Raw genomic sequence first — 23793 nt, forward strand, 5'->3', positions numbered from 1 at the left:
ATTCCAAAGTATCACACTATAAGCGGCTCGAAAAATGCAAATTGGGTCCATGACAAATTTGTGGGGTGTGTGAAGGTACTTTAGTGCCCCCCCTCCCCCTTAGGAACACTTGCGAGGTGTTGGGCTTCTACTATACAGTAAGTGTGGTGCATCAACTGTTATGCATCTTGTTAGAAACGGGGTAGCTTGGCGTGGAACGGGTAGGCTAAACTCAGGAGCAATGTGTAAAGCATCTGCGCATGACCCACTCAAAGGCGACACACTAGGCACACTACAGAAGAGACTCCACACCAGGTTGTGTAAAAATAACTTGTGTATTAGGTAAAACACATTGTAGAACCATCACAGGTACGTATTCATTGTGCCAACCGGCACCAGGTAGCAATTTACAGGGGATTATGTACAAGGCAGGGCCAATCGGGCCGCTGCCAGAACCATCACGAGGCACAAGGGATAAATGTAAGACCATCAGCAATAAATGTGTAACAGCTAGTACCTACTGGCCAGACCAATGCGCTTAGCAACATTGCAATAAGCATTAGGCATAAACATCGGACATCATCACATTAGTCATAAGTCATAAAAACGTAATCAGGCATGAACCTGGAACATCATGGGAAAACATTAGGTCAGGCATATAAATGCATTATGCATAACCATATAAGCATCTTATGGGCCTAAACAACACCTTATGCATAACATTAGGCATAAAAACCTAATTGGCATAAATGCTTTAGGCATAGAACCCGTAGGCATAAAGTATAAAACATATTCTGCATAACCTTAGGCCTAATCATATTAGCATTAGCATAACCCTGTGAACATAGGGCATCTTCATTAGCCTAAAAGCATAAGCAACACATTGAGCATACCTCATTAGCATAAATCACGTTTGCAGTGGACATAGAATGAAAACATCTTTGCATGACATTGGGCAAAATCACATGCATTAAGCATCCTCCTGAGCATAAATCACATCATGCATAACATTAGGCCTAAAGACATGATGCGTCTCCTTAGGCGTAAACCACATTAGATTAGGCATAGACCACCTTAGATCAGGTAGAAGCACATTATGCATAAAACCAGCAATGTAAGCATTAAGGGAGAAGCATTAGTCATGGCATTACTGGGAGAGGCCTATCCTGCACAAAATCATCAGTGTAAATGCATCATCCCAATAGGCATAAATCATAATCATCTCATTAGGCATAAACCATGAGCATGGGGCATAAAACATAATCAGTAGAGCCCACAGATGACTACCCTTCCATTATAGGGCCCACCTTGTTATGCAAAACGAACATGCCCCTCGATGCAGATGCCCAACGTTGCAACTGCCCACTGTCCGGCGGGGCAGTTGCATAAGATCAAGTCAGCACTGGTCCGTTGGAGCCCCCTCTGGGACTCTAAAAGTAAAAATGCCCATGTGGTGCAGATTCGCCTTCGGCGCCACTGCGCCGGGGGGAGCCCAACTCTGGAGCTCATAAGAAAAGTTTGCCCAACGTTGCAGCTGCCCGCTTCTGTGGTGCATCTGTGACCAAGGCAAATACTGGTAAAGATGGAGTCCCTCTACTGGGACGCTGCAATCACAGAAATTACCCACAACGTTGCAGCGGCCCACAACTGTGGCGCCGCTGTGAAGTTCAGCAAACCCTGGCACCACCCGTGCCCAAAGCGAGGATCTTCTGGTGCACTCCCGATGCCTACAATGCAGCCCCCACTCACCAAGGCTCTCTCGGGTGTCTTCCGCCTCCTCTGGTCTCCTCCTGCGGGTCCTCAGGCACCGATAATGTGCCTCGATCTGACCCGCTCCCGGGGGCTTCTCTTGACACTCAGGCAGGCGTGCGGGGCTCCCATCGACACATGGGGGCTCCGCCTTCCTCGCAGCACTCCTCCTGGCTTCCCGGTAGTCTTCTCCTCCTTTCGCCCGGGCTCTCTTGGCGGCGACACGCGGGGCTCCCACCTGCACACGGGGGCCCCGCCTTCCTTCCCCTGATCCGCCTGGCTTCCTGTGATGCTCCTTCCGGCCCCGCCCACAACCAGGCGCGGGCACCGGCTTCTGTTCCCGGTACTCTTGGGCAGCTCGGGCTGCGGCGGTGATTCGCAAGGTGGGCTCCCGCTTTCAAATGAGAACTAATGCGGGGTGGGCACCCGCATGAATGCACACAACGCGGGGTAGGCTCCCGGAGGCGAAATACGCTGAAAACGCGGGGTGGGCACCCGCTCGAGTTTGAAAAGGTGTCACATGTGGGGTGGGCTTCCGCTAATTAATAAAGCGAGAATGCGGGGTGGGCACCCATGAAAAAGGTGCAAAAAACGCGGGGTGGTCACCTGCTGTTCTCCAGGCAGCTCGGGGGGGGGGAGGGACGGGGAATCCCACATGCCGAGATTCCCTCGTAGCACGCTGGCATTGCAGACACTAGCTCCTTTCTTCCTGGGGGGATTAAAGCATGGCGCCCACAGGGTGCTGACAAGCAGGCACAGGCTAGAATAAAGTTGTAGTGCTCACGAGGCGCTAAGGTCCAGGAAAGCAGAAGAGCACAGTCAATGCTGGGCAGGATCAGCAGGCAGTGGGCAGCTCATCAGGACAGCAGTTCCTTGGAACAGTCAACCCCCATAATGTGGCACTCCTCCTGGCACAGCAGTCTTCACTCCAGCAGAGGTCTCTCCCTGGCCCTTTGGACAGCAGAGGGGTACAGATGGACTCAGGGGCCAACACGTAGGCCCTTGCTGTGGTACCTCCTGGCAGAGTGTCCCCTCCAAATCAGTGTCCAAGCAAGCACACCCACATGGAGTCTCAGCCCCTCTATATATATATATACACCTCACCCCAGGGTGCAGAGCCAGCCTTCCACCAGGCAGGCACACAGCACACCGAAATGCCAAGGTTTAAAAGTGGCATTTCCACAATAGTGAAAATAAATCCGCGCACACCATTGCACAGCATTTAATATTTCCATCTCACACATACCAAACATGGCATACATATTTTCTACCATGGGGGAGATATCCCTTAGGGGAGAAAGGGTTCCTAATGTAAGCCTATGGAAGGAAGTAAGCACACGCACTTTGCACTCCTAACCGGCGCTAAAGTGCCCAGAGTCCTGAAACCACCAACCTTGTGTCAGAAACAAGCATTGGCATAGCAAATAGGTCTCGCCTTTCGGACCTTATAAGTGTTTAGCCATGCAACAGTTGATGTTGTTGCACCAAGGATATTGTGCTGGATAACTAAACACTTATAAGGTCCCAAAGGCCTATAAGACGGTTCTGCGTGGACAAGCCATCTCCGTGATCTCGGCCCACAAACGCGATATGATGCAACCGGTAGGGGAGCTGGAACGAGCGGTTGGTCAGGCGGAGGGCACACACGCTACAGACCCCAGCGATGCTAATACACATGCTCTTAACCTCGCTCAACAAGCCTACAGGGACCATGCATGGGAAGCGGCCAGGGCACGCATCACGAAAACACAGCACAAGATATACGATGTGGGGGACAAGGCTGGCAATCTATTGGCGTGGTTGGACAAAAAGGAAAGGGCCACCCGGTGGGTAGCACAACTCAGAATGACTAACGGAGAGACAATTACGGATCCTGATGACATTGTAAAGGCTTTTGCACGCCATTATGAAACATTTTATACTCCTGTTGCCACGACTACAGTTGAGGGAAATTCAGAATTCCTACGTGATATACATCTCCCAAAACTGACATCGCAAGACGCGCAATTACTCGAAGCGGACCTCACGAGTGAGGAAATCGCGGCAGCTATTAAGGGGCTCCAGACAGGGAAGGCACTGGGGCCCAACGGTGTCCCAGTGGAATTGTTCAAAAGGGAGGCAGACACGCTTGTGCTGCACCTGCTAAGAATGTACCAAGCTAGCTTGGAGTCAGGACGACTTCCTCGAGATCCGAGGGTGGCGACACTTATAGCAATACTTAAACCCGGCAAGCCCCCGCAGGAGTGCAACTCCTATCGACCGATCTCGCTCCTCAACGCGGATGCGAAAATACTAGCAAAGGCGCTAGTGGCTAGGCTACAGCCCCATCTCGCCGCACTTATACATCCAGACCAGTCCGGCTTCATACCGGGCTGAAATACGGCAATTAACCTGCGACGGCTGCATGGTTCATTGGCTCGAGGGCCCTATATCCAAGAGGAGGCGGTTATTCTCTCGCTCGATGCCAGTATGGCCTTTGAGCGGGTGGAGTGGCCCTTCCTTTTTGCGGTGCTGAGACATTTTGGTTTTGGACCAAAATTCTGTGCCTGGATACGACTACTCTACGAGCAGCCACTGGCACAGGTAGTGGTAAATGGGCGATTGTCAGAGGACTTTCCGTTGGGTCGGGGAACCAGGCAGGGATGCCCCCTCTCCCCACTGCTGTTCGCCCTAGTGTTGGAACCGCTAGCGGCATGGATCCGGAGGGACCCGGTGATTCAAGGCATGAAATGGACGGAGGGCTGGGAGGACCGTATCTCCTTGTACGCGGACGACATTTTACTATATCTGACGCACCAGAGACGGTCCATTAATTGCTTACTCGACATTTGTGCGTCTTATGGGAGGGTCTCAGGATACTCAATCAACTGGGCCAAGTCGGTGCTTTATGTACTTAAAGGCCCTCCCCCACGCTTGCCCCGGGGAGCGACGATACAGATTGCACAAGACTGTTTTAAGTATCTCGGTATAAACATCACGCCCCATCATGCGCAATACATCGAACAGAATCTACTTCAATCTCTGAGGAGGCTGAAGAGTGACGTTAAAAGTCGGCACTCCCTCCCACTGACACTGCTAGGGAGGGCTGCGTTGTTCAAAATGATGGCTCTCCCTAGTTTCCTTTATGCACTACAAAATACACCCATGCCAGTTCCCCACTCATACTTTAAAGACATTGATGCGGAGGTGGGCTTCCTCCTATGGGAAGGAAAACCTCACCGAATAGCTATGTGTAAATTAACTCGGAGCTGGTACGATGGCGGCATTGCCCTACCTAATGTTGGGTTGTACTATTGGGCATCTCAGCTCATAGTGATTATTCAATGGCTACACGCCCCACAAGACGACCCAGCTCTGCGCATGGACAGGCACATTCTTGGCACGAGCGGACCGATAGGTGCCCTATATGATAAACCAAAGAAAAACGCACTAATAGCGCACACGGCCCACACTGTGCAGGTATGGTTCACAGCGCAGCGTGCGCTGGGATGAGATGGGGTGATCACCCAACATACGCCACTGTGGGACTCCCCCAGGCTTGGCAGGCTCCGTAAGAGCAAGGGCTTTACAAGATGGGACCATATAGGCATGTCTACGGTTGGCGACCTGTGGAAAAAGGGTGGGTTGGTCCCCTTCACACAGCTACACGCAACGTATGAATTGGTAGGGAGGGAACAATACTGATACACCCAAATTAAGCACACCCTTATGAAGGCCATACCTCCGGGAGCTGACCTGCCCGAGTCCTCTCCACTCGAGGATCGTTTGTTACCAGACTCACTTTCCAAAAAGGCAATCTCATTAACATATCGTAAATTGATTAACAATCAAAAAGATCCCACACAAACCCTAAAGGAAAGACGGCAGACGGAGGTGGAGGAGATGGACGAACAGGAGTGGCAGGAGGCGCTGGCGTCCCCGAGAGAGGTGGCGACCCCTTCCAGATTAAAACTCGTACAACTTAAAATACTGCACAGAACGTACTTCACTAGAACGACGATGCACAGAATAGGAAGGGCCGACACGCCACTTTGCCTGAGGGGTTGTGGGCTCACGGGTAATTTCTACCACACGATATGAGACTGTCCTCACATCACACGATACTGGAGGGCGGTTATGGATACCATCACTCAGGAGAGTGGGTGCGAGGTCCCCCCAGAACCTCGGAGATGACTGCTTAGTGTGTTGGGAGCCCACAGATCTAAACCACGCAGCACAGGCCTGGGCAACCATTAGTATTACACTAGCCAAAAGGAATTTCGCACAGCACTGGGGAGCCTCAACGATCCCCTCACACCAGCAGTGGTGTCGTGACCTTGATAGCGCCATGGTTGCGGAAAAGGCAGTCTTTATTAATAGAAGGTGACCCGGAAAATGGACACGTGAATGGGGGAGGTGGAACACTTTTCGGGATAACATATGTGCCCCTCCACCCAAAGATTCAGATCCGGACCTGAGTGACTGACACATTGAAGGCAGACTCACCAAGGGTAACCCCCTAAGGGAGGTGCGAGATTTCAAGAGCATACGGTGATGGGATAGATGGATGCAACGGTCTTTATATTCACACTTACTTTGTACAGTGATATCATTTGTTATATTATGCCAACTAATGACTGTAACGATCAATAACTATGATTGGCTCTGCTTGATGTGTATCCTATCTTCAATAAAATGTTTTTAAAAAAAAGTTTATTCCGATATAAGTTTATGGCACAAGAAATCGTACTCTTGAAGTTGAGGTGGATCAAGTTTTTACACATGTGCTGGTTAATCACATGCAATAGCAACAAACCCAAATTAAGATGATGTACATCACTGCGTTGTAGCAGTTTCCTAATTAAAAGGTACAGGGGTTAAAAAATAGGCACAGTACATAGCTAGTTCTCTTCTGGAGCGAGGAATGTTCAAACTCAACAAAACTATAGTGAAAATACAGAAGGGTAGGAGGAAATGGAGGACTATGACAGAAAAGAGTAGATAGATAGTCTTTGTAACTACTTGATTTATCTTTCTTGTCATTTCTAACATTATGAGCATATGTTAGTGTCACTCCTTCATCCAACTCCCTCGGCAGTTGACCATGAGTCATGCACCAACAAAGTCCCTTGTGCGAGCACCAGTTCCAGCACACTACATGGGAAGGTAAATATTTGTTATTAGAACTATCACTGTAACTCTGCAGTACTACCTTGAGCTCACATGAGAGTACGAACTGCCTTCAAAAGACAAAATACACAAATAAAAACAGAAAATCCTCCAAACTTTACGACGGTCAGTGTCTGGAACTGTTTCTAAAGTGATCAGAAGAGACAAGCCAATTGGTGGCACAGTTTATCAGACCTTGCAGGAGCCATGGAGCCATCCACTGACGTACACCATACAGACTGGAAATAATTCTCAGCAAAGAACTCCCTCCAACAGAAGAATGCACACATTTAGACATTGAAAGACACCTGAAACATTCCTAAAAACGTTTCAGAATATTTTTAAAGCACAGAAACTGACAGTATACCATTGCAGTGCACCCATCCTGAAGAGCAACTCGTCAACACAACCAGTTGTCATGTGCACATCCATCCTCCCTTTAGTGGCTTGGCAGGAACACGAAAAGAAAATATTGTCTTCAACATGAAACCACCCATAGCACCAGGTAGACCACTAAAATCTTCATATGCCACAAGGAACAGGCAATCTGGGCAGGAACCCTGTAACATACACAAGGAACAGCGTCTAGGTATCGATCAGCAGTCACTGATGCTCAGTGAACCATGAACCACATGAACATTGGAAATACACCAAGGCTATATTATACAGGATTGTACTACTGAATATTGACCTCAAGAATATTATACTACAAGAATATCAAGGACAGGCTCCCGAGGGACAAAATATCGAAAGGTAAGTTCATATAGAAGGTATAGATTTACTATTCCTAACTCCACATTTACATAGATATAAGATATAATTATATCCAAGGTACATATATGTGACGTTGGGTATAGAAAATCTAGATTTACCTGCCTGTCATTATTAAATTGTTATATTTTGCCCTGATATTGTGTGCCATTGATATTCTTTTGTCGATATTCAGGGTGCACCCGATTACATAGCAGGTCCTGAAACCAACACATAATGAAAAAATAAAGCTATACAATACATGAAGACCTGAAAATGTCTACACAAATTAAAAAATAATCTGCAGGGAAATGACAGTACCTGGATTTCGAACTCCTAACGTCGGTGCCTGTTGAACTCTGATCAGGAGCATACTACCATCTAAGTACTTGCGAATGGCGAGCTCCTCTGACACTAACCGGAAGAAATCTGGAACCAAAGCTCACCTAAATCTGTGCAGAGATTATCACAACAAACCGCTAAAAGAAGGACCATGATGCTAGAGGAGAAAAAGGCAACAACATAAAGTCATGCACCTGCACCCCGCTAATGGAGTACAGGCATCTGCACACACAAATCAACTGGAAAAAAAAGCTGCGGACAAAAATGAATGACAGAACACATACACTCCACAGTTATAAGCCTGGGTGTGCCTAAGCCGGTATTTGCATCAGTGTCCCATTTAACTTTTACTCGGCCTACGAACCCACAAAAAGTAGAATTGTGAGACACAGCAGCAACACAGGAGTGACTTTTTGACGAGCCCCTGACCATCTTGTTGTCTTTCAAAAACACTTCATTTAATCCCAGCTTGCGAAACACACAATTATGAGTCTAGACACACCATGTTTTGTTAAGCTGTGCATCTACATAATAGTTACTGAGAAGCACATATAACCGAGGCCTCTTCATTTCCATATCACAGTCAAATCTGCAGAGGGGGAAAAACTGTCTGAAGCAAGATGAAAGTAGGGTGAAGGGAAAACAACATTAACTAGTTCTTGGATTCTGCTCCAGAAATCTATTGCTATCATTTGGAGCACCACGTGGCGTTACTAACACTGAACCTATGTGAGAGTCAGGGCACATTTGAAATGACATTTTAGAATGTGCACGAATAGCATACTTTATTAACAAGTTGGCGAGAGGCAGGAACATTCAACATCAAAAGTTCCCATTTTCCCTGCCCTGCAAGCAAAGTAAGCTACAGCCAACCTTAGCCCTCAACATCGTACAATAATCTCCTCTGTACTCCTGAATGCAGGCTGATTATTGCACACACAGCACAAAAAACAAAAACAATACATCAACGTTCAGAAAATCAAGTGATTTATCCTTTAGCTGCGAGAGCAGAGACTTGTGTATGTCATCCCATTTATCAAAGACTGAGCCATTAAACCAGATTCTTTGAAGAGCAAAGTCCCAAGTCTGAAATCTGTAGGATAATCTCACTCCATTACTAGAAAGGGAGGACACAATATTTTCTGCACTGTCATAAAAAAGAATAGGCAATACACATGCCACAAAACCGTACTGTGTTTAGAAGGCAAGCTCATAAAATGAGTCAATTATCATGGACAATAACCTAAGCATTGATTTAACAGTATAATTGTAGTCAGATCTCCAGGACGATGCCACTAACAACGAAGTAAGAGATGCTCCTTGAGTACACTTAGAGGAGCCCCACAATGTAGTTTCTCAAGTGAGTACCCAGTAAGAGTCCCATGCTTACAGGATTTAAACCTGCATGGGAAAGTCTCGCTTCGCGAGCAATACGACGGCAACCTAGCTTCTAAACAGTTTCTACAGCACTTTTAAAGATATTTCCTTTCCCCCATACTCGGCACTCCCCCGACACCAGCCACCCTGAACCCACCCCCTTAGAGGTAAAGTTTTGTAGAGCGGCAGCAATTCCAATCCCCAGATAGATGCAACATTACAATTCTTCATGTTTGGCAAAATCCCCTTACCCACTTAGTATCGCCGGTACAACTGTTCCAGGTTAAACTCCTACTATGAAACAAAGGGGTTAAACGCGCACAAGCAGTTTGTGAGGTATAACAGGTTGTAGCGTGCCACGGAGGTATCACGCTCTGATCTTGGGAGTGTTGGAAATAACTAAATGCAATGCGTTCACTACACTTAGGGAACGTCCCTCTGGGCGCAGCTGTGAAAGAATCGCATAGGCGATATTCAAAATCTGATTCCAATGTAAACCAACAAATTCAATGTAATAATTTCAGTTGTATCGAATCTTTATTGTTTCCATAAAGATGTCTGGGCTTCTTTTAGCTTAGAAGAGCCATCCTTTGCAATTTTCCAACAAAGTTAAAGAATGATCCCAATGCATGTCAAGCCCTAAATGCATTGGGATCATTCTTTAACTTTGTTGGCAAATTGCAATGGATGGCTCTTCTAAGCTAAAAGAAGCCCATACATCTTAATGGAAAGAATAAATATTCAATACAACTGAAATTATCACATTGAATTTGTTGGTTTACATTGGAATCAGATTTTGAATATTGCCTATGCGATTCTTTCACAGCTGCACCCATAGGGACGTTCCCTAAGTGTAGAGAATGCATTACATTCAGTTAAACTCCTACTATACCATACAGTACCTCCACAAAGGTATTCTAGTTAATCAATGTTTTTTTTCTCTGTGCATTCAGAGGTTCAACATTGTAATGCATTCTGGGTAGACAGACTGGTCTTTTCCAGACCCTTCATCTTGCCATTGAGAAGCTTTTTAGTGACCTGCTGCCACAATGCAATCCTTCTTTGCACATCTTCTGTTATATCTTGGAATATATTCAAAGCAAAGATTCTGCTGCCTCCATTCTGTACTCAAGCATGCACCATTCAACGTTGACACATGTCTTAAAACAATACAGACTTATGTTAAAAAGTCATTACCTGTGTACCATCTGATCAGTTGTTTGTTCTCCAGGCTATCATTTTTTGATAAGTCGTTTGTTAGATAAATAAATAAGAAAAATGTAAAAAAAAAAATTGCTGAGTAGCAGAAGATGACGTTTCAGGTGGCTGTGTGTCATAACTTGCAGGTATGCCTAACATGCCTCTCCGTCATTGGAATTGTTTTATTGCTACCATACAACAAATACCTAGCTTCGAGTGAACTTCAAACTAGTCCCCTGGAATCTACATTAGCAATTGTACTACTTAATCCTCAGGTGAAAGAGCCAACAAATATGCATATTCCTGTAGATAAGCACATTTTCAATACACATGCCCACCTTGCTGTTCCACAGAATTTAATTTGCAATATCGCATTCTTACCATAACTTCTGTTCAACACTCACCACTTGCCTGTAGCCCTTGCCTTCGTTTTGTGTGACCATTCACCATACCACTGAGGCAGCATTCACAGCAAATGTTAGTCTCGAGTCAAATTACGTTCCCGAGCTCAAACGTTAGTGTTTATTTTCACCATGCTTGTTTTTGGCTCCCCAAACTACCTAACCTGTTCCACCACTTAGTCCAAATACCTGCTTTTGATGAGTTACAGCTTTTTTTTTAAAAAAAAGGCCAGGTACTCCTATTCTTCAGACTCCACAAACATCTTCAAGCTCATTTCTCTGCTCTTGCTCCATTGAATTATTTATGTCCTGATGAAGACCTTTATAATGCTATGGGTCGTAACGCAGTCAATGATTCTGTAAATTGGAACTAAATAGTTATAACGTTGTTTAGGTTACTGAATCACTAAGGCTGAAGCAATTGTACCTACTGCTGAAATTAGTTGAATGTTACATTGTCTTGTGTTCTTTTATTCAGGCTATTACACTGGTTGTTTTTCAGTCACTGAGTAATCACCTGACCACTGAGCACATTTCTTTATGTTGCAGATATAATAACTTAAAGAGACTTATGAGTGGGGCCAGTTTCTCTGTTAGTATCATTGAATATACATTGACTTATACCTGCTCTCGATTGAAATTAATTTTGTGATTTTTCTAACTGTAATTGTTCCACATTAAACCTTTGTTTGTGGTTCCAGGTGGTATTTGGGCTACCACTGTTCCATTTAATTGCTGTTATCCGGTTAACCACCATAGCGTAATTCTTAACAGCAATTTGAAAGGTTTGATTACATTTTCCTTTGCTTGAGTATACTCCTTATTATCTTCAAATGTATTAGATGATGAACAATATTCTCAAGGTCTACATCATTATTTTTTAGGCCCACAAACCTCTCTAATGTAGATGCGGCTGGATCTAGATATAGATTACAAAGATGCATTACCTCCTTAAAGAAATAAAGAGGAATCCAATCCATTATTATTGGATCAAGGATCTTGCCTAGTCTTCTATGTTATATCATTAGAGCCTGGATATGAGTTCTCTTGTAATTCTAATTAGTCTGGTCACAGGAATTATCGACTAACTCGGGATTCCAACTTTGCAGATCAGTAGTATATCACCTGGAGACTACATCTGCTGAATCTAGGTGAAAATCCATTCTAGAATCAGTGCAGAAACACTAATTCCTGCATTTTACGTCCACTCCAGAATAGTTACATGTATCAGTAACATTTGTTAAGGCGCAAATATCAAGCCATTTTGCATCCAACTCATAATGAAGCCCTCAGTGGAAAACTAGAAATTAATTTCATTTAAAACCTGTTTGGAAAACAAGCTTTAAATGTTTTGTGAGTCTTAGAACACGCCTTTTCTATGCAGCCTGAGGTACATCTCAGTAACAGTTATGACCTTTCCCAAAACCTTCCTTTACATTTCAAATCGTTTTGCCAGTGTTTTGTTTTTCTTTCAAATTTGTGAGTGTTTGTTTTCTCACATAACCATCTTTTACCGTCGGAGAAAGACCAACATTCACCCTTTGAAGTTTCACCCCTTCTCCCAGCATATCCACACAGTGTTAAATTCTTCTTTAACTCTTCTGTCGATCTGAATGAGCCTTCGCGTATATTCTCACTTGGAGATTTAAAGAAGTTGCCATAGTTTAAAGATGCAGTGGGATCAGAGTGATTGTTTTTGAGGTTGAAGCCTACGATTTGCAAAAAAACATCTTGACAACATTGGGAAAGCTCCCCTAGCGATGCATTCCACCCAATGCTTATCATTGGCTTTGTGGTTTGAAACTCACACTTACTTGCTTTCTATTTGCTGGCTTTATTTATTTTAGGCTGTCCAGCTTGAGTTTGTCCATCCTGTGGAGCATCGTCTATTTATTTATTCTTCCACCAGTGCTCGTTTCTTTAAACACACCTTTAAATCTTTTTCTTATCTTGTCACATTTGCTGAGAATTCAAAGAGTTCAAATGTCAGGATCGGTCTTAAAGAGGACTTGGTGTTTACTTTTTGTACTTTAAAATGAGAGGGTGTATGTGACAGTCATTATGGCTATTGGGGCTGTGCTGGAGGAAAGCTGCACAGTGTTATTTTTTTCTTGGACAAAACTAAATTTAAATGCCTGTAAATGAACTGTGCAGATATTTCAGAATATATCAGAATTATAAAAGCACAAATGAAGCACATTTTCAGGCAATTCTGTAGTGTGGTGGAAACATATTGTAATATGGTCAAAACAAATCCATACACTAGTTGGTAACATTGCCACACATTATCGTTTGCACGCTGTATACTTTTATCAGTAAAAAAAAGTGTCTGTGCAATTGTATTGGGCATTTAAATTGAAAATGTGTTGTCTGTAATGGCAGTGCAATACCACACTATGCATTCTCCACTTTACATCACTCCACGCCACTGCACTCTACTCTGCATCACTCCACACTATACCTCTCTATACTGCACCACTGCACTCTACTCCACTCCACCCTGCACCACTCCGCTGTATGCCACTACAATCTACTCTGAAATAATCTACTGTCACTGCACTCTACTCCACTCTGCACCACTGCAATCTACACTGCACCACTGTTCTCTACGCCACTTCACTCAAAACCAGTGCACTCTAAGCCACTGTTCTTTACACCAGTCTACTCTACACCACTGCACTCTACGCCCCTATACTGTACAACATTTTACGCCCTTTTTTCTATGCAGGGGTGTGTAATTTAACAAAATATCTACTTGTCCATGGGGCAGGTTGCTTCATAAATATACTTGTCCTTTAACAAAATCCACTTGTCCATTTGGTGCCATGCCGTGTGGCGACAAAATATAGCAGGAATCTCATTATATAAGAGCTCTAATATAGCCTAATATAGCCTCCCTGATTATGCCACGGCTCATACCATAGTAGTGTTTGAATACTTGCAATCCCCTTATGTTGCCATGTTTCCGCAGATCTGCATACTGGGGCTGAAGGTAGTGGTAAGCAATAGTTCCAGGGTTAAAATGCCCTTTTGAGTCTGTGCAAACCTACTAACTTGCATGTTTTAAGTGGTTTCCACAACTCTTCTTTAATCTTTTCCCATACTGAGAAACGTTGGAAATTTACTCCTGACAATGGCAGTCTTAAACCTTCTTCCAGAGTTGGGAAAAAAGTGGTTGGAGGGAAAGTGAACTTGCAAACACTCAGATTTTCACATGAGCAAATATACAGAGGCATGTTTGCTTATGCTAAAATGCAGTTCACAAATATTTTCTAGGAGTACTATTTCTTGTCCTATTTCTGTAAATTCTTGGGGATTCACGAAAGCTGTATAGCTGCACTTAATGCTAGGACATATACCATGGGTGCACTTTTGAGACTTTCTTTAATAATCGGGCCTCTAATTTAGTCTGGCATTGACCATGGACGTTTAATAAAATTCTGTCACTCTCTCTCTGTATCGACCGGCTTCACTGTGAGTGACAGCATTCGTCTCTTTCACAAGGAGCAGATCGGCACACAAAGTAGTTTTGTTCAGTACCATTATCTACTGAGGCCGTGTGGGCTTTTTAAGACCAATTTTTTTTTCCTTTTGCCAATGTTTGTTATAATGATGAGGGCCCGGTAGCTCCCACGCCAATAAGGTTTAACAAAAACCATGCCAAAACAAGTCACACATTGACAAAACTAAAAAGCTGGCCACCGATTTCAGTCCTACTGGCTTTGCCAATGCTTGTTTATTTTTGTTTCCCATAATCTTATTGAAACTGGCTACACTGATTTTCCATTATGAATATTTTTGGGAAATACTAGCATGCATCAACACACGTTACAAAATGATGCTGCAAAGAAATGGTACCTGAAATTTTACAGTAGTTTAGCTAAATGTTTTTTTTCCTGCTTTCATTTTTTTATGAATATTTTATTTTGAAAACAAAGAATCCTCAATTTAGCTTTCAAGCTTCTTCACATATTTGCATCAAATCAGAGAGCATTATACATAGCCACATATTGCTAAACTTTGAAAACGTGTGTATGCATTTTAGGTCTCGCGCCTAGCATTGCAGTGCTTAGCAGTGCTCGCGCAGCGAGACATTTATTGGGGTAGAGGGATTTTAGTAGAAGGACTTTTGCTCCCGCCCATGCTTTCTATTGGGCAACGTCAATATTTATGTTGAACCCTGGCTTCTTATTGCTGTGCAGGGGTTTTCGTTACCTTTATCTATGAGAAGGTACCCCCTGTACGTACTTCTAGGTCTGGGAGAAGGGGAAAACCAACAAAAGTAAAGCAAAAAACTCCCACACGACCTATAGTGATTTCATTATGGCTATCACAAGCTCTAGTGGGCTTCCTATATTATGCAAATCAAAACCTACTACATAATTTCATGTTAATTATTTTATTCAAAACATATTTTTTTCCATTTAAATATTTTGTTCAAAACATGTATTTCTTTTTTAGTCACATTGATATTTTTGCTTTATAGTCCACTTTTTTTTAAATATGAAACCTGATACAACATCATTTTTGTAAATAAAGTGAAAAGCAATATTTTTACATATGTACAATTAAAACATGATAGACATGTGAGCAGCACATTTAATGGTTTGTAAACGCCCTTGGTCTACGGCTTCCTTCAGTTTTATGGCTTTTATCTTATCTGATGGGGCGTGTCAAGGGAAGGTTCAGGGAGAGTTTAGCACGGCATCTGCTTTCCAGGCCGTCACGAGCCAGTCCGGCTCTCTCATTGGCCATGTATTTCTGATCACGCTGCCTTCACGCTGCATTCTGCCTCTTGTCTCACCCTTTCAGTGTCTCCCCCACCCTCCCATCTTCAGCCTCTTCCTCTGCAGTTGTTAACGCTCCTCCTTACTCTGGCTTCTTGGCCTAAGCAGCTGTGAGACCTTGATTGATAAAGTGTACCTTGCAAGCTTTGTTGTTTTAAGGCTCCAAAGTGGAACTGCTTGGTCTAGGCTCACATTGGTCTCGCGAAATGTCGACGATTTATTTGGTAGATACAGCGTGGCGCTGGCCTCACTCAAAGCACACCGTTCACAGGAGGCATTGGAGGCCTGTGGGGGGGCGGGCAGCTTTGCCGGCAGACACTGGCCGGCTCAGGGGCATTTCTCTCCTCCCCTCACGCTGACTATGTCTGTAAACTGCTCACACTCTGTCCCGGCAGCTAGTCTTATAGCCCAACGTGAGGTCAAACCAGAGCTCCATGTGACGTGCACTAGGGTGGCGAGGGGTTTTCTGTTTGTAGCTGGGTCGGGTGTTTGTAGCCGGGGATGTGCGCCGGTCTCGTCCCACCCAGCACCATTGAACAGGTTAGTGGCAGTAATGCGGCGTTGTGTGAGGGTGGGTGTGGCCGGAGGGCTGCTTGTATCATATTGTTCGAGGCATGTGGGCTGCTGAATTCATATCTGTGCATAGATCGCCGCCTAGTGTTGGGTCCGAATGATTGCACATTGTTGTCCTGGAAGAGTCTTCGAAGTATCACGAGATAGGTGGCTCCTCCCCTGGACTACAGTGCGCATGGGCATCCCCTCCATCCTTAGATTGTTTTTTTCCGCCATTGGGTTCGGATGTCCTAATCTTAGCTCTTTGAGTATTTAGGCCTTTACATTCGTCGGTATTGTTTGCGTTCGGCGCCAAGTATATTTGTCGAGGGCGTTCTCGAGTAGATCATCAATGATGGAACCAAAGACATCGCATAGCCCCTTTAAGCGTTGCCCTCTTTGCAACGCTAAGTATGCTCGCTTCGACGTGCACCCGGTGTGCAACAAGTGCCTCTCTCCAAACCACGACGAAGCCACCTGTATGGCGTGTTCCAGGTTTCGATCGAAGAAGACCCTTAGCATTCGTCGTGCAGCTCGGCTCGAGGCGCAGAAAGCGACGCCGAACCCGGACAACATCTTCGGGACAGAAGATGAGGAGGTCGTGGACCTTGAAGTTTGGGGGGAGCTCTCGGATCCGGCATCGGAGCGAGAATCCGACTATGATGCCGAAGACGAGCGTATAGTAGACGAACAGGAAGATGGTGTCGTCGAAGAGGTAGGAGACGACAAGGAGGCCCTTGGGGCCGAGGAGGATGGCTCAGAAGATGAGCTAGGCCCACATGTCGGTACAGGGCCCAGAGAGGCACTCGATAAGGCTCAGGTCGAGGGATCGCCACAAGGCCTTACCCAAGATCATTCCTCTCGTTCTACAGCCCCGCATAAAGGCCCGGCTACGAACTACCCTAAAGAGCCATCGGTATCGAAAGCGCCATCATTCGATCAAACGAAATCGAAACTGAAGGCACAGGCACCTACCTCGAAACCGAAAGTGAAAGAGTCTCTCATCGGCAACAAGGCCTCGAAGCCCTCGGAGCCGAACAAACAAAAGAAGGCCGTCGACGCACAGAGACTTCATGGGGACGTAGAGCCGAAGGCGGCGCCAACAACCAAGGTCAAGGTTGCCGACCCGAAAAAATCGGCGCCGAGGATCGTCGACACAAAAATACAGAGCGCCTCGCGACGGCCGACCCATCCCGGTCCTCGTGTCGAGAACACGGCGTCTGGTTTGGGGTTAGATGCCACGTCCAAAAGGGTATCGACGGAACGTGTCGACTCAACAACACCGTCTCCCTTCCTAAAGAAGAAGGTGTCGGAGTCGTTACTCCGCATCCACGACACAGCTTCCATGCTCGGCGCAAAAGCACCCCCGCAGCTGAAGACGGTCAGCACAGTTCACATCGTGTCGACGCACATAAAATTCGGACTACCACCGGCGGTACGACTGAAGATGTTCGACGCAAAGAAGGGTCTCGAGCCGCAAAATGGGGTCGACCCGAAGAAACCTGTCGAAGCACCACCAGGAATGCCAATGGGACAGAGAGCTGTCGAAGTACCTCAGGAAGATGAGGAGCCAAGGCAGTTTATCGTTGCGGAGACTGGTAGACTGTCAATCTATAAAAGAAAGATACTGCCAGAGAAATCAATGGAGCCATACAAAATTCCATTGAAGAAGAAGAGGACCACGTCACCAGTTCTAGTAGAACATGTTCAATATTATGACCAGGAGCCTCAGTCATTCTCACCCACACAATTTGATGTGGATGCAGGGGATGCTGGTGATGTTGAGAACACTTATCCTATGGACACTGACCCTGAAGATCAAAACCAGCCTTGGGTGGACGATATTGGTACAGGGGACCCACATACTGCTCCAGACACACAGGCATATGTGGTAAAATCATCTCCTACTGAGGATACTGCTGCTTTCAATGCCTTGATTGAGAGAGCAGCTAAAAATCATGATGTACAGCTCCACACTGATCCTATTGAGGATGATTTTCTGTAAATACCTTCTCTACCTCAGAAAGATCTGTTAAGACTCTGCCCATGCTGAAGGGGGTCCTAAAACCGGCTAAAGACATTTTTAAGGAGACCACAAGCGCGATATTGCTAAACCCTAGGATTGACAAAAAATATAGGCCAGCTCCTTTGGACCCTCCTACATAAGAGGCCAGTTGCCTTTGGACTCGTTGGTGGTGTCCAATGCTCGGAAGAGGGCCAATTCACAGACAAAAGGGTGATGCTCCTCCCCCTGACAAGGAGTCTAAGGTCTTGGAAACTTCAGGAAAAAGAGTTGCTGCACAGGCAGCTAACATCTGGAGAATTGCCAACACTCAGGCACTTCTGGCTCGATACGACAGGGCGCATTATGATACCCTAGAGACACTGCTACAGCACCTCCCAGATCAGTTTAAAGAAGGAGCAGAGTCGCTTATTACAGAAGGGAAGCTCATAAGCAACACTTCCATTAAGTGCGCTCTTGACGTAGCGGACACTGCAGCTAGGGCTATTAACACCAGCGTCATGTTAAGAAGGCATGCTTGGTTGAGAATCTCAGGATTCAAACCAGAGATACAGACAACGATACTCAATCAACCTGTCAACCCTGACTCCCTTTTTGGCCCCGAAGTTGACACCACCCTAGAAAAGATCAAAAAAGATACAGAGACTGCAAAGTCTATGGGGGCTCTGCAATCACAGCAGTTTAGGAGTGGGTCCTTTCGTCGCTCTACTAACAGAGGACCATCTAGAGGCCAGAACTCCCAACAGTCGCATTACACTAAACAAGGTACACAGACCACCTATAAAAAGAATAACAGAGGTGGATACCGTGGAAACAACGTCAAGGGCAGAGGCCGAGGAAACAACAGCTCCAGGTCCTCCGCCACCAACAAACAGTGACGCCTTGTCACTGCCCCCCGACCACGTAACACCTGTCGGGGGGGAGACTCCAGGAGTTCCTGCCGGTCTGGAAGTCCATCACTACAGACAGGTGGGTGAGAGACATTGTCCAGTACGGTTATTGTCTGGAACTCACATCCACTCCACCAAACATACCACCAAGACACCGTCCTATGTCCGCAGAGCACTTGCACTTATTCCACCAGGAAGTTCTCAGTATGCTCCAGAAAGGAGCCATAGAACTCGTGCCAGCAGAAGAACAGGGATCAGGAGTGTACTCACTGTATTTTCTGATCCCCAAAAAGGACGGGTCTCTCAGACCCATACTGGATTTAAGACCTCTAAACCGTTACATTCTGTCAGAGCATTTTCACATGCTCACCTTGCAACAGGTGCTGCCGTTGCTCAAACAGGGAGACTTTCTCGCGACACTAGATCTCAAAGATGCATATTTCCATATACCCATACACCCGTCACACAGAAAATATCTCAGGTTCTCTGTTCTCAACCAACATTACCAGTTCAAAGTCCTCCCTTTCGGAGTAACAACGGCACCCAGAGTGTTCACCAAGTGCCTGGCAACAGTGGCGGCACACTTAAGGAGACAGCACATACATGTCTATCCTTATCTGGACGACTGGCTTATCCAGGGAAGGTCGGCCCAGCAGTGTGCCAACCACGTAACCCACACCATTCACCTTCTTCACAGCCTTGGCTTCTCCCTGAATTATCCAAAGTCCCACCTTCAACCCACCCACGTACAGCAGTACCTAGGCGCGACCATAGACACTGGCAGCCAAGGCACAGCCCAATTCAGTAAGGATCAACAGCATGCAGTTGCTCATAACAAAGTTCAAACCTCAACACTCACTACCGGCACCAGTGTTTATGCAGTTGATAGGCATGATGGCCTCCTGCATCTTCATAGTCCCGCATGCGAGGTTATATATGTGCCCGCTTCAGGAGTGCTTGGCACGTCCGTGGAATCAGGCTCACGGACAATTGAAGGACCTAGTGTTGGTGAGCGGTCGGGCATACAACTCTCTGCATTGGTGGAATCCAAAAAACCTTTGCAAGGGCCGACCGTTCCGAGAGCCTGTCCCACAAATCATACTGACGGCAGATGCGTCTCTCCAGGGATGGGGAGCTCATGTACTCAATTACACAGTGCAGGGACTATGGACGACACAGCAAAGGAGGATGCACATCAACCTTCTGGAACTCATGGTAATCTTCCTTGCAATGAAGGCATTCAAAGTACACTTGTGCAACAAAGTCGTGTTGATCCGGACGGACAACATGACCGCCATGTACTACATACAAAAGCAGGGAGGGACACACTCCCCACAGTTGTCTCATCTGGCTCAGAGCATGTGGAAGTGGGCCATTCAGAGGAACATCTTCCTCATGGCGGAACACCTCCCGGGCATGGACAACCAGATGGCGGATCTGCTCAGCAGACACAGCCACCAAATACACGAGTGGGAGATACATCCATCAGTACTCCAACCGTACTTCCAACGGTGGGGTCATCCAGAGATAGACCTATTCGCCACAAGGGAAAACGCAAAATGCCAAAACTTTGCCGCCAGGTTCCCACATCCACAGTCGCAGGGCAATGCAATATGGATGAACTGGTCAGGCAGATTTGCGTACGCTTTTCCCCAGCACCCTTAATACCGCTGGTGGCACGCAAACTGAGACAACACTCAATGACGCTCATCCTGGTTGCTCCAACGTGGGCACGCCAACCATGGTACACCACGTTTCTGGAACACTCCGTGGTACCGCATCAACGACTACGGCTAACACCCACGCTTTTAACGCAGAGCCATGGCGAGATTCAGCACCCAGATCCGCAACTGCTGAACCTGGCGATCTGGCTCCTGAGATCTTAGAATTTGGCTACCTAAACTTGCCTCCACAATGTATGAATATCATCAAAGAGGCACGGAGACCCACTACCAGAGCCTGCTATGCGGCTAAGTGGAAAAGATTTGTCATTTATTGTAAAAATAATGACATCAATCCGCTGGATGCATCAACGCAAAACATTATCTGTTATCTATTACACTTATACCGATGCAATCTCGCATACAATTCCATCCGTATACATTTAACCGCACTGGCAGCTTACCTTCAGAACAGGCAGCACCTCTCACTGTTCAAAGTGCCTGCCATCAGAGCTTTCTTGGAGGGACTCAAACGTGTGATTCCTCCAAGACACCCTCCTTCACCAGTCTGGAACCTAAATGTGGTCCTCACCAGACTGATGGGACCACCTTTTGAACCTCTACACTCTTGTGAGATTCAATTTCTAACATGGAAAGTATCTTTCCTAGTTGCCATTACTTCCCTAAGAAGAGTTAGTGAACTTCAGGCACTAACCATTCAAGAGCCATTTATACAGGTTCATGCTAACAGGGTAGTACTACGCACCAACCCTACTTTCATGCCCAAGGTAATTTCGCAGTTCCATATGAACCAATCCATAGAACTACCAGTGTTTTATCCTAATCCTGAGAATGTAGCAGAGAGAATGCTCCACACTCTTGATATCAAAAGAGCTCTCCTGTACTATATTGACAGAACACAAAATTTCAGGAAAACAAAACAACTGTTTGTTGCCTTTTCCCCACAGTACAAAGGCAACCCCATTTCCAAAGCAGGAATAGCTAGGTGGATCGTTAAGTGTATACATATTTGCTATGAAAAAGCTAAGCGCACACTAACAATTCCTCCAAGAGCCCACTCCACACGGAAGTTAGGGGCCTCCATGGCTTTCCTGGGAAATATTCCTTTAGAGGAGATATGTAGAGCAGCCACATGGTCCACTATACATACATTTACCAAGCACTACTGTGTAGATGTACACTCAAGACAGCAGGCAGCTGTAGGACAGGCTGTTCTCAAAACTCTTTTTCAGACTGCTGCAGCTGGCACGGGAAGCCGTTGCTAAATGGAGGGACTGCTATATAATCTATGCACAGATATGAATTCAGCAGCCCACATGCCTCGAACCGAATATGCTACTTACCAGTATGCATCTGTTCTTGGCATGTAGGGCTGCTGACATTCATTTCGCCCACCCTCCTCCCCGGCGCCTGTAGCAGCTGTAGCATTCAGTAATTACTAGTTAGCATGGTCATCATTCACTGTATTACACTCCATCTATGCCACAATGGCGAAAAACAATCTAAGGATGGAGGGGATGCCCATGCGCACTGTAGTCCAGGGGAGGAGCCACCTATCTCGTGATACTTCGAAGACTCTTCCAGGACAACAATGTGCAATCATCCGGACCCAACACTAGGCGGCGATCTATGCACAGATATGAATGTCAGCAGCTCTACATGCCAAGAACAGATGCATACTGGTAAGTAGCATATTCGATGCATCCCCTCGGCTGGCACTCGTGCCCGCTGTCTGTGTGGCGAGTAGCTGGTGCCAGCGAGGGCTCGCGAGATCCCTCCTAGGTTAAGGAGGTGTTCGGGGGTTCTGTCCTGATGTTTGCTCTTGTAACGCGCTGTGTATGTTTTCGTGGGCATGGCTGTAGTCAGCACTACCCTACTTCCCTCTGTGCTATGTCAGACGTGTGTGCAGTGTTGTGCCCAGGCCCGGCTCCAGGAATTTTTATTTGGGTGGGCCAAGGATGCATTCGGGAAGGCCACTGCGGGCCCAATTTGTCACTTATGTGTCTAGCCAGGCCTGCTTCAGGGCCCTCGTTTATCTCTCCTTAGTCTTAAAAGAGCCCAGTAAAACGCATTATTTTCTTTCCAAATCTTTTTCTAAATGTTCTCTCTCAAAAAGTGTTTTTTTCTATGTAATGTCCCTTTGATGGGTAGAGGAGGTTTCTGAGGTGGGAGTATCAGGCAAGTGACACTTCTCGGGCTCTCCCTCATGACCTCCTCCTCGGATTCCCTCATTGCCACCCTCCACCAGCACCCCTCATCTCTCCGTAGCCCCCCCATTGACCTCCTTCTCGAACTCCCTCATTACCACTCTCCTCCAGTGCCTCTCATCTCTCCATAGCCCTTCCCCCTCATTACCTCCTCCTCAGACTCCCTCATTACCACCCTCCTCCAGTGCCTCTCATCTCTTCATAGCCCCTCCCCCGCATGAACTCCTCCTCAGACTCCCTCACTGACACCCTCCTCCAGTGCCCCTCATCTCTCCATAGTCCCTCCCCCTCATGATCTCCTCCTCGGATTCCCTCACTGCCACCCTCCTCCAGTGCCCCTCAACTCTCTGTAGCCCCCTCCTATTGACTTCCTCCTCAGACTCCCTCACTGCCATCCTCCAGCAGCGCTCTGTAGCCCCCCCACCCATTGACCTTCTCGGATTCCCTCACTGCCACCCTCCACCAGCGCCCCTCATCTCTCCGTAGCCCCTCCCCCTATTGACCTCCTCCTCGGATTCCCTCACTGCCACCCTCTACCAGCACCCCTCATTTCTCCATAGCCCCGCCATTGACCTCCTCCTCAGATTCCCTCACTACCACCCTCCACCTGCACCCCTCATTACTCCGTAGCCCCCCATTGACCTCCTTCTTGCACTCCCTCACTACCACCCTTCTCCAGTGCCCCTCATCTCTCCATAGCCCTTTC

General features: G+C 46.4%; 1 protein-coding gene across 2 annotated transcripts in view; it reads left to right on the forward strand.

Moving 5' to 3' along the window:
• RIOK1 (RIO kinase 1) overlaps positions 1-23793 on the forward strand; it is a 219907-nt gene that overhangs the window by 78641 nt on the left and 117473 nt on the right. The gene's annotated exons all lie outside the window — the stretch shown is intronic.

This window comes from Triturus cristatus, chromosome 5_2 (genome assembly GCF_964204655.1).
Source record: "Triturus cristatus chromosome 5_2, aTriCri1.1, whole genome shotgun sequence".
NCBI lineage: Eukaryota > Metazoa > Chordata > Amphibia > Caudata > Salamandridae > Triturus > Triturus cristatus.